Genomic DNA, 13,505 nt, shown 5'->3' on the forward strand with positions numbered 1-13,505 from the left:
CTCTCTCTCTCTCTCTCTCTCTCCCTCCCCCCCCTCACTCTCTCTTTAAAAAAAAAAAGTCTACAGCTGGGATTGTGGCTCAGTGGTAGAGCACTCGTTTAGCATGGGTGGGACCCCGGTTTGATTCTCAGCACCACATAAAAAATAAAGGCATTGTGATGTGTCCATCTACAAAAAAGATTCTCCCCCTCTCTATCTCTCTCTCTTTTTTAAAAAAAGACTATTTGTATTATCTATAAGAATCATAACAAAGACATTTACAAATCATTGTGACATCTGACATCCACAGCAGGATTGGTTTGACTTTTTGTTAAATTCTGAGCCAAATATGTGATTAAGAATTGCAGTGAAATTTTTTAACATGTAAATATAAGCTTTGTCATTAAAATACTAGATTGTTCAGGAATGAAAAAAGCAGCTCATTAGTAAAGTGACCGAAAAATCCCCCATTTGAAGAAAGCACTCATGGGAATAAGTACTGATAGACTAGAATAGTCTGTCCTGCATTGTCACATGAAAGGTAGAGCAGAAACCAAAGGGCGTAGTCAGACTACTGTGTCACAGGAAAGGCTGCAAAAGCAAACTAGGTTGTCTTTATGTAGCTAATTAGTGACTGAAGAAGGAAAACCATCAACTGCAATAAGGAATGCTGAGAAAGCTCCTTTATGAGCTTTTTATGCCCATCAGACCTGTATTTGCAAAAGTTAACATGTGCCAAGGCTTATGAGGTGCCACGCACTCTCAAACTTCACATTTGATCCTACAACCACCCCGTGAAAGGATACTATCATTCCTCCCATTTTACAGATAGCAAAAATAAGATCCTGGGAAGACAGCTAACTTGCCTAAGGTCTCACAGCTACTGAGAGATGAAGCTGGGCTTCAAAGCAGAAGTCCTTTCTCCAATACATCATTGTATTGCTTCCTTAATAGACACACATTAACCCTAGGAAGAAAGCGTGTATCAACACACTGTATGTTGTTGTTGTGTTTATCTACTTTAATAAATGGGTTTATTTTAAGGCAATAGAGGAGGAGACCATTATAATCTCTCAGATAATCATGACTACCAGTGAAGTCAGTCTTTCCAGACCTGGAGCTTCTACTAAAGACCTGATTATATAACTTCCCCATTTCCCAGTAAAGCATCAAGAGGAAATTGCAGACTCTTGAGTGCTGGGCATGCTATCTTAAACTTGAGAGCTATACCCAGAATACCATTCAATGGAATTAGAGCGACATAACTTTTAAAAATTGTCATCTCCCTTTGAAAAAGTAGTTATGCCAAGCTATTGGCCTGTCTGTGACCAGAATTAATCAGATTAGATCTAGAAGAGTTTTGTCAATGAAGGTATAAGGCTTTGACAAATCATTTTGGGGCAGTAAGGAAAATGGGGAACTCCCAACTGATGGTACAGCCTTTACTTTCATTCCTTCTTTTAATTGCTCCTCCATGCTTCTTCCTTTGGGGTAAAACTAGCTCTATCTTTTAATTATCTATAAGGAGAATCTTCAAAAGGATGGTAACACACTATGGGCTAGAGAAATTAAAGTAGAATCCTGAGGGAAGGATGGATGTAAACCAGGACTTGAACAACAGAGGGAACAAGAGCCTTGTTTTTCTATTGAACTAACCCACCAATCAACTCTGATGGTGGTAAATAAAACTCTAGCACCAAAATTCAGAAACACCAAGACCTAGTTCCAAGATCTTGGTGCAAAAACTTGGCTCTAGATGGTGTTTCCTTTTTTAAAATTTTTTTTTTCTTTTTTAGTTGTAGCTGGACACATACTTTATTTTATTTATTTGTCTTTATGTGGTGCTGAAGATCAAACCCAGGGCCTCACATGTGTTAGGCGAGTGCTCTACCGCTGAACCACAACCCCAGCCCTTCTTTTTTTCTTTCTTCTTCTTCTTCTTTTTTTTTTTTTTTTTTGTACCAGGAAATGAACTCAGGGGCACTCAACACTGAAGCACATCCTCAGTCCTTTTTTGAATTTTATTTGGAGATCGGTCTCACTGAGTTGCTTAGAGTGCCTCACTTTTGCTGAAGCTGGCTTTGAACTTGTGATCCTCCTGTCTTTGCCTCCTGAACTGCTGAGATTACAGGTGTGCACCACCATGCCCGGCTTACATGATGCTGGTTACATAACTACAAATCAGTTATGCCCAGTGAGGCAAGAACTACCTTAAGTCAACTTCCCTCACGAAGAAACTAGCTCAAAACCAAAAAAAAAAAAAAAAGGAGCTTTGTACTACTACTGAAGTGAACATAAACTGAAAAACAAGTTTCAAGAGAGTAAAAAAAAACATTAAATACACAATTGAGACTTGAAATAATTCATGTAAATAAGCCTGGTGGCACTGGAATTGCCACAAATATTGATGCATCTGGAATCAGTTTGTCTCCACCTCCTGCCATACAGTGAGGAGCTTAGATTCTCAACCAAAAAGGGAGGGTCTCCTGCCACCAGGTCCTGCCCCAAGTCACTAAAGACTCTATAGTGTTGTTCCAGAAGCACAAGCCCTTGTTGATCCTCACTGTTTGTGGGCTCCAGGACAGAGATGACCCCCTCACCTACATTTTCCCCTCCCTAACTAATATCATTAAAGAGATGGCCGTAAATGAGTGCATCACTAATGTATAACTTCCATCCGCCTGCTTCTTTTCTACCAACTATTTCAAGTGCTGCGTTGGATTTCCTGATTCCAGAACCAAGGCTGAAATTTGCTTTGGTCTATTCTTTTAAGAGACATGGATAAAGAAAAGAATAGGAAAACAAAAAAAATATTAAGAAAGAAATCTTAACACATATGGCTCAGTGGATACACAGAAGACAAAGTTCTTTTCATTCCATAACAATAATCACCAAGAAGTAGGCGCCATCGTTTTGGGCAAGGTTGTACCCCGGCTCCCATTGTATGCAATGCAGAGTATATATCTGCACTTCTGCCGCCAAAGCCTGTTCGGTACTGAGAATGGCACCCATTGTGCCCATGTTGCTAGGTAGGACTCAGGCTCACCAATGGAAAACACTTGCTTTCACCTTCCCCTGACCTCTGCTTTGCCGTCCAAATTCACCGTTATGGATATAATGCAGACCTCTGGCATTCGAGGTCCTCTTGCCCTGCACTTCTGAAACAAAAGCTATTATACTGCACCATGAAAGCAGGACACAGAGAGATAAAGGGACCGGAAGACTACACTAAACAGAGGGAGCCTAAACTCTATTTAAAATTAAAAACTCAAGGAAAACAAAATACTTCCAATTAAAAATGAGCCTTTGTGTATACACATATATGCATTCATCAGAACATTTCATCTAAATGCTCATGATAGAAGCAAGTGACCTGTCCTTGCTTTCAGAAACCAAGAGAAGAATAGCTGGAGAAGAGGGGAAGAAAAGAAGGAAGCCTAAGATAGCTAGCCAAAGCTCATTTTAATGAATGGGCTCCAACATAGGTGGGGAAGGAGGAAAGGTGTCTTTTAAAATAAGAAATGGCAGGGAGTGGGTACAATGTGCTTCATACCCCTGAATAAGTGAAGGAAGAAACCAGACATTTGTTTATAGCCCCTTCCCATTTAGGAGAGAAGTAGCTGAAAGCAGGTACCATTTTGTTTCCATTGAGGGAATTTCAGTGCTCACCCAAAATCCCAGGGCAGATGTGTCAGATTTGTCATTTCACTTTCTGAGCAGCTCAAGGTGTTTCAAAAACTTAGAAGTCAGGGGAGGAAATGCTCAGCACACTCCTTAGGTCTAGAGTGAGGCTGAGGAATTATGAGGCTTAGCCTGGCTTTAGGCATCACCCATTCAACACCTATGGCCCAGGAGTTTTAGATGTGGCATTTTCTTAAAGTCATCCAGAGCAAAACATCTCATGACAGCACTCCCAACCCCAGCTCCCCGTGACACCCATTCCTATACCATACTCCTCTACTGCTTTGCTCCTGTTATCTCTCTGCTTGGAATCCCTTCCTCCTCTCCTCAGTTCATCTATCCAGCTCCTACTCAATCCTTCGAAACTGACTTTTGACCAACAATAGACCCTCCAACTCCAAGAACATATGATGTACACCTTTGCCCACAGGCCTCTGTCTTAATCATTTGAGGCTATATCAAAAGTCTTCCCTACTCCATTGGGACCTCTAGTATACTAACAATAAATACAACTGCTGACAAAAGGCCCATGTTGAGTAAATATATAACTGGTGAATGCCTAATAATTGGAAAGTCTTTCTTTTTAAAAAAATTATAATCAACACATATCAACTGTACAAACTAAGGGTATGATGGTGACATTTTCATACATGTACATGTCATGCTTCAATCTTCCTTCTCTTTCCTTTCCTCTTTCCCTCCTTCCCCTGTCAGCTTTCCCCTTCCCTGTATTCTCTCTTTCATGGAAAGTCTTTTTTATTCCAGTTCTAAATCTTAGTGCTATCACTTAAAGTTAAGATGATTAATTCAGACTCTCCCCTTCCACAGTCTGAAGGATGAGTAGACACTAAGGCTCACCCTCGGTTAGCTATAATCTAGACCAGTATGTTATACACAGGACCCAAATCAAGCCTCTATGGAAACCTCCAGGCCCAGGGAGAGACCTTCCTTCTAATCATAAGGGCAAAGCCTGGGATCATCCATCCTGCTTCAGGTAGAGGGCACTGAATACAGAAAGAATCACTGAAACTGGAGTCAGGTCAAAGAAAGGAGAATTATACACTGAGTCAAGGCACAGCACAGATCTTGGGTGCTAATCTCACTAAGGTGAGGACCAAGCTTCAGCAGTGAACATCAAGACATATCAAGAAAATCATAGACCTAAGCACCACAAATTGTATTGTTTTAGCAAAAGAAACCCAAATCCCTTGGCCAGAGAATAACATAAAACTGGATTTAAAGCTGAGGATTGAATAGGAATAGCCCCCAAAGATTAGATATATATGAGCCAGGCAAACAAGGATAGCATAATCTCACTTAGTCTTGTTTTTTTTTTTTCCCCAAGAGGTAACATTTCGGTTATGAGGGGTTTAAATAACAAATTTTACATGTCCTTTCTGGCCATGGGACACATGCAGGACACTTCCTGAAAGGGAAGTGAGTCCTGGTTTTTCAAATTAGTATCCACATGTGTTAGGCAGCTTTTCATCACTGGGACCAAAATACCTAACACAAAGGAGAAAATATTTTTTTTTTGGCTCTCTGGCTTTAGAGATTTCAGTTCATGGTTGGCTGGTTCCATTGCTTTGGCCTGTAATGAAGCAGAACATCATGGAGTAGTGGAAGGGTGCAGCCAAGGAAATCTGTTCAGCTCAGGGAAGCCAGGAAAGGAGGGGCAGGACAAGAAATAATTCCCAGTGACCTTCTTCTTTCAACCAATTCCCACCTTCCATGGACTCCATCGCCTCCCAGTAGTCCATTCAGATTAATCCAGTGATGAAGTCAGAGCCCTCCTGATCCATCCACTTCCCAAAAGCTCCACCTCAGAACACTGGGAACATTGGGAACCAAGCCCTCAACTCATAAGTCTTTGGGGGATACTTCATATTGAAACTATAAGACTAGAATGTCCAATGCAATGCTTTCTGGTCAAAATCGGAGTGATGAATATAGGTTGGGCATTAGGACAAAGTAGTATTTCCCACTTTCAATCAAAGACCTCTATCTTGAGAATCACAGACCCAAACATTCCTGTAGTGACATCTCTGAGCCTCAGAACAAGTTGTGACTTTATTTTCCCAGAAGACTGCCTGAAAGTCTCTAGGTCACCTCTAGCATGATGCCACAGGGGCAGGACCCCAGTGAGCCACCTGCACCTGGCCAATGAACAAAAAACACAGCAGGCCTGGTTCTGCTATCGAAATTCAGTCACTCTGTTCTACAGTAAAATGCAGCCCACAGAATGTCAGGCCCAATGAGGCAGCTTAGTAAGTGAGGAGGTAGAGATCTCATTTGGCCAAGGCAGAAATGGAGAAGCTACTGATTCATGTTGCTGTTTTAGAAACAAAGAACTTCCTGGATCTCTATGTTCTCTCTAGCTTCAGATATAAAGATAATCTCCACACCCAGGAGAGCCAAACCAGTAAACCAGTACAAGAGTGAGAAATTAAGCATTTATACTCAGGTAAGGTAGGTTTTAGGTGTGGAAAGTGGAAGAACACATGTCTGAGGAGCAGGGGATGAGTTGGTTCTTTAGAAATCAATCCAGATTACAGATAATTATAATGCCACCAAAATAAAATAATAATAGAAAGGAAATGAGTAAAATAGAGCTAGTAGATCAAAGGGAGGGAGGAGTGGAAGAAAAGTAGAGGCACAGGGAAATAAGATTGACCAAATTGTTATGTGCATGTGTGAATATGGCATAATCAATCCCATCATTATGCATAATTACAAGGCATTAATAAAAAAGAAGTTGATAATAAATGAAACTACAAGGATTTGAAAAGTTTTGATCTTATTTAACCATTGTTTTTATATAATTTTATAAACTAATAAAAATAAAATATAATACTGATTTTAAAAAAATTCAATCCAGAAGTGAAGATGGTATATTTAGAAGTTTTATAAATAGTTTTAAAATTAACAATGTTAGGGCTGGGGTTGTGGCTCAGCGGTAGAGTGCTTGCCTGATACGTGCAAGACCCTGGGTTCGATCCTCAGGACCACATAAAAATAAATAAGTAAAATAAAAAGGTATGTGTCCAACTACAACTAAAAAATAGATATTAAAAATAAAATAACAATGTTAAAGCATATCCACATTGGAGAATAGTTTAGATGTACCTCTTCTTCCCAAGCAATGAAATAAGTAGCTTTATTTTTTTTAATTAAAAAACAAAACAAAACAACAACAAAAAAACTTTCTTTGGTAGCTGCAGCATTTTGTCTTCAAAACTAAGGATTTAGAAAAATTTTGGAAGTAGAGCCTGAAGACAATTCTACTTTTTCTGCAAATGCCAGAAATAAGTCATCTTACTCCCAAACCATTCTGTCTGTTGAGTTCCCCAAGGGGACCTTCATTCACCAGTCACTCATCAGAAATCTCAAGAGATTCTTCCTGCTCTCTCAACCTTCATATCCAGCCTGCTGTTTAAGTCCTGTGACCTTAGTTACCTACCTTGTGTGTGTATTCCCTCCCTCGCCTACACTCCATTGGCAGTGCAGGACTACCCATCTTCTCTCTCTTTCCTCCTCCTGACCCAAGTCCTGACCTTCCTCTTACTCCAATTCCTTCTTTATTCTTCACCTTAAGTAAACTTTCTCAAATGTAAGACACAGGCATTCCCTTGATTGTGTACAGTTTTTCTTTGTTTCTTTGGTGTTTTTCCACTGCCAATAGCAATGTTTTAACCACAAAAGAACCAGCTGAGGGGCTTTTACAGACTTGGTGAATAAAAATTTTCAAGGTTATAAGGAGACAATTTTTAATAAAGGAATGGATGGTTTACTGTAGAGGACATGAAAGTGACAGGCTGGTGACACACAGAAGGATGGCTAATCAGAAAGAAAGCTAAGATGGAAAATAGTGATTTTGTGGTGCTCTCTGTAGAGTTATAAAAACTCCTCAACAGGGCTCAGCATCCTGTTGTTGGAGCTGGGATGGTAACAGATGAAACGGATCACATATAACCACCAGACCAACATCTAAACCATAGCACAAAGTGTGCCAGCCAAAGGCCCACCACTGCCCACCCCGTTCAGGATCCTGCCCAGTTTAATTTCAACCCACATTTCCAAATTTATCTCCTGTGGAGCCAACCCCTTAACACTACAGCACTGTCCTGCTTCCTGTAAAAGTCCTGGGCTTTTATTCCTATCTCTGCCCATGCTCTTCCAGCCACCTGAAAATCTCCCTCTGACTCTCACATCACACCTGAAGTCCCTGGGGCTGTCTAAATCAAAAGTAAACCTCCCCTTTGTTTTTCTTCTTGTCAAAATGCACAATTAATTATTAAAATGTCATTTGTGACTATCATACATTATGAGATAAAGACAACATGGTTGTTTTGTTGAAATTGGGCATGTAAACAGGAAGCAAAAGTAACAAGTTTATACTGAGTATCAAGCACTTACACAAGAATTGGTTGAGAGGTTTTTATGAAATTTACTAAAGAAAGCTAATAAGATGTAGACCCCTGTTTCTACCAAGTTGGCCTTAGATGTAAATCAACCAATGAGAAGTAAAAATCAACTTCTGGAATACTACCCTAGGAAGAAGACAGATATAAAGAAATGAGCTTTCCATCATCCTCCCTCCATTTTGTATCCTGCTTGATCTTGATCAAATATGCTAAAGTCTCTGAAAGTGGGAGCCCAGAAGCTACCTAGTCCCAATCTGACATCAAGTCCATCAACAGCCACGTCCTTCCTGGACAAGAACCAGGGATATTAGGAATAGCACAGATCATTACTTTAGCTACTTTTTAAATTTACTGTGCCAACAAAGAGGCCTGTTTTAGGTTTTTGGGTTTTGTTATTGTTCTTCTGTTGTTAAAAAGGCTTGATTGGGGCTGGGATTGTGGCTCAGCAGTAGAGCACTCACCTTGCAGGTGTAAGGCCCTGAGTTCGATCCTCAGCACCATATAAAAATAAATAAAATAAATGTACATATAAAAAAAGAAAATACTCTTTAAGAAAAAAAAGACTTGATTAGATGGGCCATGTGGGTGGGTCGAAGAAGATAACACGTTTCCTCCTACTCTTAACTCTTCTAGATAATCCTAGTAAACAGCTACAAGCAGTAACAGAGAAAAACACAAAAAAGAAGGAGGACAGAGAAGACCCCTGAGGAGGGGCTGCTGCAGTTGAGCCCTGAGGGAAAACCTGGGTATCCTGAAGAGACACCTTAAGCCCAGATAGAGGCAAGAAATGACTGTATTATTTGGGAAGCACTTTCAAGACTTTCTGAGTGAATTTGTACTGTCCATAATAAACTCTTTAATTGATTGGAACACATACAGATTCTGGGACCTAGAACCAGGACAGATGGGTGGCTCTGTACCTTGATAAACAAAAATAGCTTATGAAACAGTAACCACTCATTATTGGAATGTCCTTCTAAGTATTATTCTTATCACATTGATTTTCTGTGCAGGAATTTATCAGACTCTCTACTGTCCTTTGGGACTAACTTCCTCCATTCTGGATTCTGCTTGATCAGACTATGTGTGAAAGTCTCTGAAGGGAAGAGGCAACTCCATGTATTTGTGTCCAAACTATTTCCCAACTTCATCATTTTTTTTTGACAAACCTGTTGCCTGAGGAACCTCAGATCCAAACATGCTTCTTTACTCCTCTTCATCTTTGCTTAGACTATGTCCACCATGTGAGCAGGAAAGGTGGGAAGTAGTTGAGAAGAAAGACAAAGAGAAAGAGGGGGAAAGAAGAACAAATCAACACCAAAAGCAGTAAAAGACAAGGAGCAATTAAAATTAGAGCTGAAATCGATGAAATTGAAACAAAAGAAGCAATTGAAAAAATTAACAAAACAAAAAGTTGGTTCTTTGAAATAACAAATAAATTTGACAAACCCTTACCATGCTAACGAAAAGAAGGAGAAAACTTGAATTAAAAACATATGTGAAGAAAAGGGAAATATCACAACAGACAATACAAAAAATAATTAGAAATTATTTTGAAAACTTTTACTCCAGTAAAATAGAAAATATCAAAGGCATTGATAAATTTCTAGGGTCATATGATTTACCCAAAATGAATCAGGATGATATACACAATTTTAACAGATCAATTTCAAGCAATGAAATAGAAGATACCATTAGAAGCCCAGGATCAGATGGATACACAGCCAAGTTCTACAAGACCTTCAAAGAAAAACTAATATCAATATTCTTCAATTTATTGTAGGAAATAGAAACAGAGGGAGCACTTCTAAACTCATTCTATGAGGCCAATATCACCCTGATTCCAAAATCAGGCAAAGACACATCAAAGAAAAAAAACTAATGAACATAGATGCAAAATTTCTCAATAAAATTCTGGCAAATCAAATACAAAAACATATCAAAAAGATCAAGTGGGGTTCATCCCAGGGATGAAAGTTTGGTTCAACATACAGAAATCAATAAATGTAATTCATCACATTGATAGACTTAAAGATAAGAACCATATGATCATCTCAATAGATACAGAAAAAGCATTTGACAAAATATACAACCCCTTCATGTTCAAAACACTAGAAAAATTAGGGATAACAGGAACATATCTCAACATCATAAAAGCTATCTATGTTAAGCCCCAAGCCAACATCATTCTAAATGGAGACAAATTGAAAGCATTCCCTCTAAAAACTGAAACAACACAGGGATGCCCTCTTCCACCACTTCTATTTAACACAGTTCTTGAAACACTAGCCAGAGCAATTAAACAAGAGAATTTAAAGGGATATGGATAGGAAAAGAAGAACTCAAATTGGCACCATTTGCCATCAATATGATTTTATACCTAGAAGACCCAAAAATTTCCACCAGAAAACTCCTAGAATGAGTAAATGAATTCAGCAAAGTAGCAGGATACAAAATGAGCACTCATAAGTCAAAGGCATTTCAGTATATCAGTGACAAATCCTCTGAAAGGAAAACTAATCCATTTACAATAGCCTAAAAAAAATAAAATACTTGGGAATCAACCTAACAAAAATTGTGAAAGACCTCTAAAACAAAAACTACAGAATGCTAAAGAAAGAAATTACGGAAGACCTTAGAAGATGGAAAGATCTCCCTTGTTCTTGGATAGGCATAATTAATATGGTCAAAATGACCATACTACCAAAAGCACTATACATATTTAATGAAATTCCAATCAACACCCAATGACATTCCTCATAGAAATAGAAAAAGCAATCATGAAATTCATCTGGAAAAATAAGAGACCCAGAAGAGCTAAAGCAATCCTTAGCAAGAAGAGTGAAGCAAGTGGCATCACTATATCAGACCTTAAATAGTAATAAAATCAGCATGGTATTGACATTAAAATAGACTGGTAGACCAATGGTACAGAATAGAGGACACAGAGACTACTCACATAATTACAGTTATCTTATGTTAGACAAAGGCACCAAAAACATACATTGGAGAAAAGATAGCCTTCTCAACAAATGGTGCTGGGAAAACTGGAAATCCATATGCAACAGAATGAAATTAAACCCCTATCTCTCACCATGCACAAAACTCAACTCAAAGTGGATCAAGGACCTAGGAATTAAACCAGAGATTCTGTACCTATTAGAAGAAAAAGTAGGCTCAAATCTCCATCATGTCGTGTTAGGCCCCTACTTCCTTAATAAGACTCCTATAGCACAAGAATTAAAATCAAGAATCAATAAATGAGATGGATTCAAACTAAAAAGTTTCTACTCAGCAAAAGAAACAATCAATTAGGTGAACAGAGAGCCTACTAATTAGGAGCAAATTTTTACCACTCACACATCAGATAGAGGATTGAAGAATTCAAAAAGCTAAACACCCCAAAAAACCATATGTAACCCAATCAATAAATGGGCCAAGGAACTGAACAGACACTTCTCAGAAAGTGATATACAATCAATCAACAAATATATGAAAAATGTTCATCATCTCTAGCAATTAGAGAAATGCAAATCAAAACTACTCTAAAATTTCATCTCACTCCAGTCAGAATGGCAGCTATTAAGAACACAAACAATAAGTGTTGGCAAGGATGTGGGGGAAAAGGCACACTCCTACATTGCTGGTGGAACTGCAAATTGGTGCATCCAATTTGGAAAGCAATATGGAGATTCCTTGGAAAGCTGGGAATGGAACCACCTTTTGACACAGCTATCCCACTCCTGGGTCTACACCCAAAGGACTTAAAAAGAGCATACTACAGGGACATAACCACATCAATGTTTATTGCAGCACAATTCACAATAGCTAAACTGTGGAACCAACCTAGATGCCCTTCAGCAGACAGATAAAGAAAATGTGGTATACATACACAATGGACTATTACTCAGCATTAAAAGAGAATAAAATCAAGGCATTGATTTATGGATGGCATTGGAGAAGATAATGCTAAGTGAAGTTAGCACATCCCAAAAAAAAACAAATGTTGAATGTTTTCTCTGATATAAGGAGGATGATTCATAGTGAGGTTGGGAGAGGGAGCAAGGGAAGATCAGACAAACTATAGATAGGGCAAAGGGGTGGGAGGAAAAGGGAGAGGGTATGCGGGTAGGAAAGATGGTGGAATGAGATGGACATCATTACCCTAAATACATGTATGAAGATACCAGTGGTGTTAATATACTTTGTATACAACCAAAGATATGAAAAATTGTGCTGTATATGTGTAATATGAACTGTAATGCGTTCTGCGGTCATATATAACAAATTAGAATTTTAAAAAAGAAAAGAAGGAAAAAAAGAGAATAAGGTTAAAGGAAAGGAAGGAAAAGGACAGTCTTTCTGCAAACATGGGAAAATAGAAGAAAGAAAATAGAAATATTTTCACTGAACTACCTATTCCAAATGAGTTCCCAGCATACCTATTCTCCTCATAGCTCTTTTCAAGAAGGTAGATTAATTGTTTGACACATTTCAAGTAAATACTGAAAGTTTTTCTCAAGGTGTTTTATCGGGTCTGATAAATTCTGCTTTCTGATATCTGAAGTCACCTCTTTTCTTCAGAAAATTATATAGAAAGAAGATAAGCTAATTCTTATCTACAAATATAGGAAGTAGGACAGTACCTTTTGCAAAATCCTGGTCCTCCACTTAAAAATCCATTGTGCATCAGTGTTTCATTTTAGTCATCCTCATGCCTCAGAGCACTGACACATGTTAATCTGGGTTCTAAAATGAAGCAAAGATGCAATATATTGGGTTTTTGCAGAGTTATCTCTCAGACAGTTGTTTTTTAGATAAGTTCAAGAAACTGACCCAGTATGTGTAATCATTCGGCTTTCCTTCTTAGACTTGGCACTCCCACCAAAATCCTGCCCCTGAGGCCTCCTCACATGTGTATACAAGATGGCAAAGCACCAAATGAAACCACAAATAATTCAATCTAAAGCCAAAGCCAATTCTAAATGATTTGTCTCAACAGAATTAACTGAATTTGCCAAATTCTCTGATGTTCTATAAATATAATTGCACTTCATAATTTGTTGCAATACAGACACTGGGAGATAGAAGTGCTGAATTAATTGTACCATTTTTGTGACCTCTAGACTTTCTCCATTAAGAGAGAGTTAATTTCTCAACATGAGAAGATTCATTTTTTTGTGCAGAATAATATCAGTAATAAACCCACAGCATAAGTGAGCAGTGTGTACAAATGGCTGCTATCAAACAGCCATCTGATCACACCCTAGTTCAGCTAAATGCAATTTATGTCAAATGCATTAACAGAGGATGTTAAGGATATTTGATTTGTTTTGGTTTTGTAGGAAAATAGCATCATTTCTCAAGGATTTGGATATATATTTGTGACTAGGTAAAACTAATAAGTAGGAGTATTCAACT

Source organism: Ictidomys tridecemlineatus, chromosome 3 (assembly GCF_052094955.1).
Source record: "Ictidomys tridecemlineatus isolate mIctTri1 chromosome 3, mIctTri1.hap1, whole genome shotgun sequence".
NCBI lineage: Eukaryota > Metazoa > Chordata > Mammalia > Rodentia > Sciuridae > Ictidomys > Ictidomys tridecemlineatus.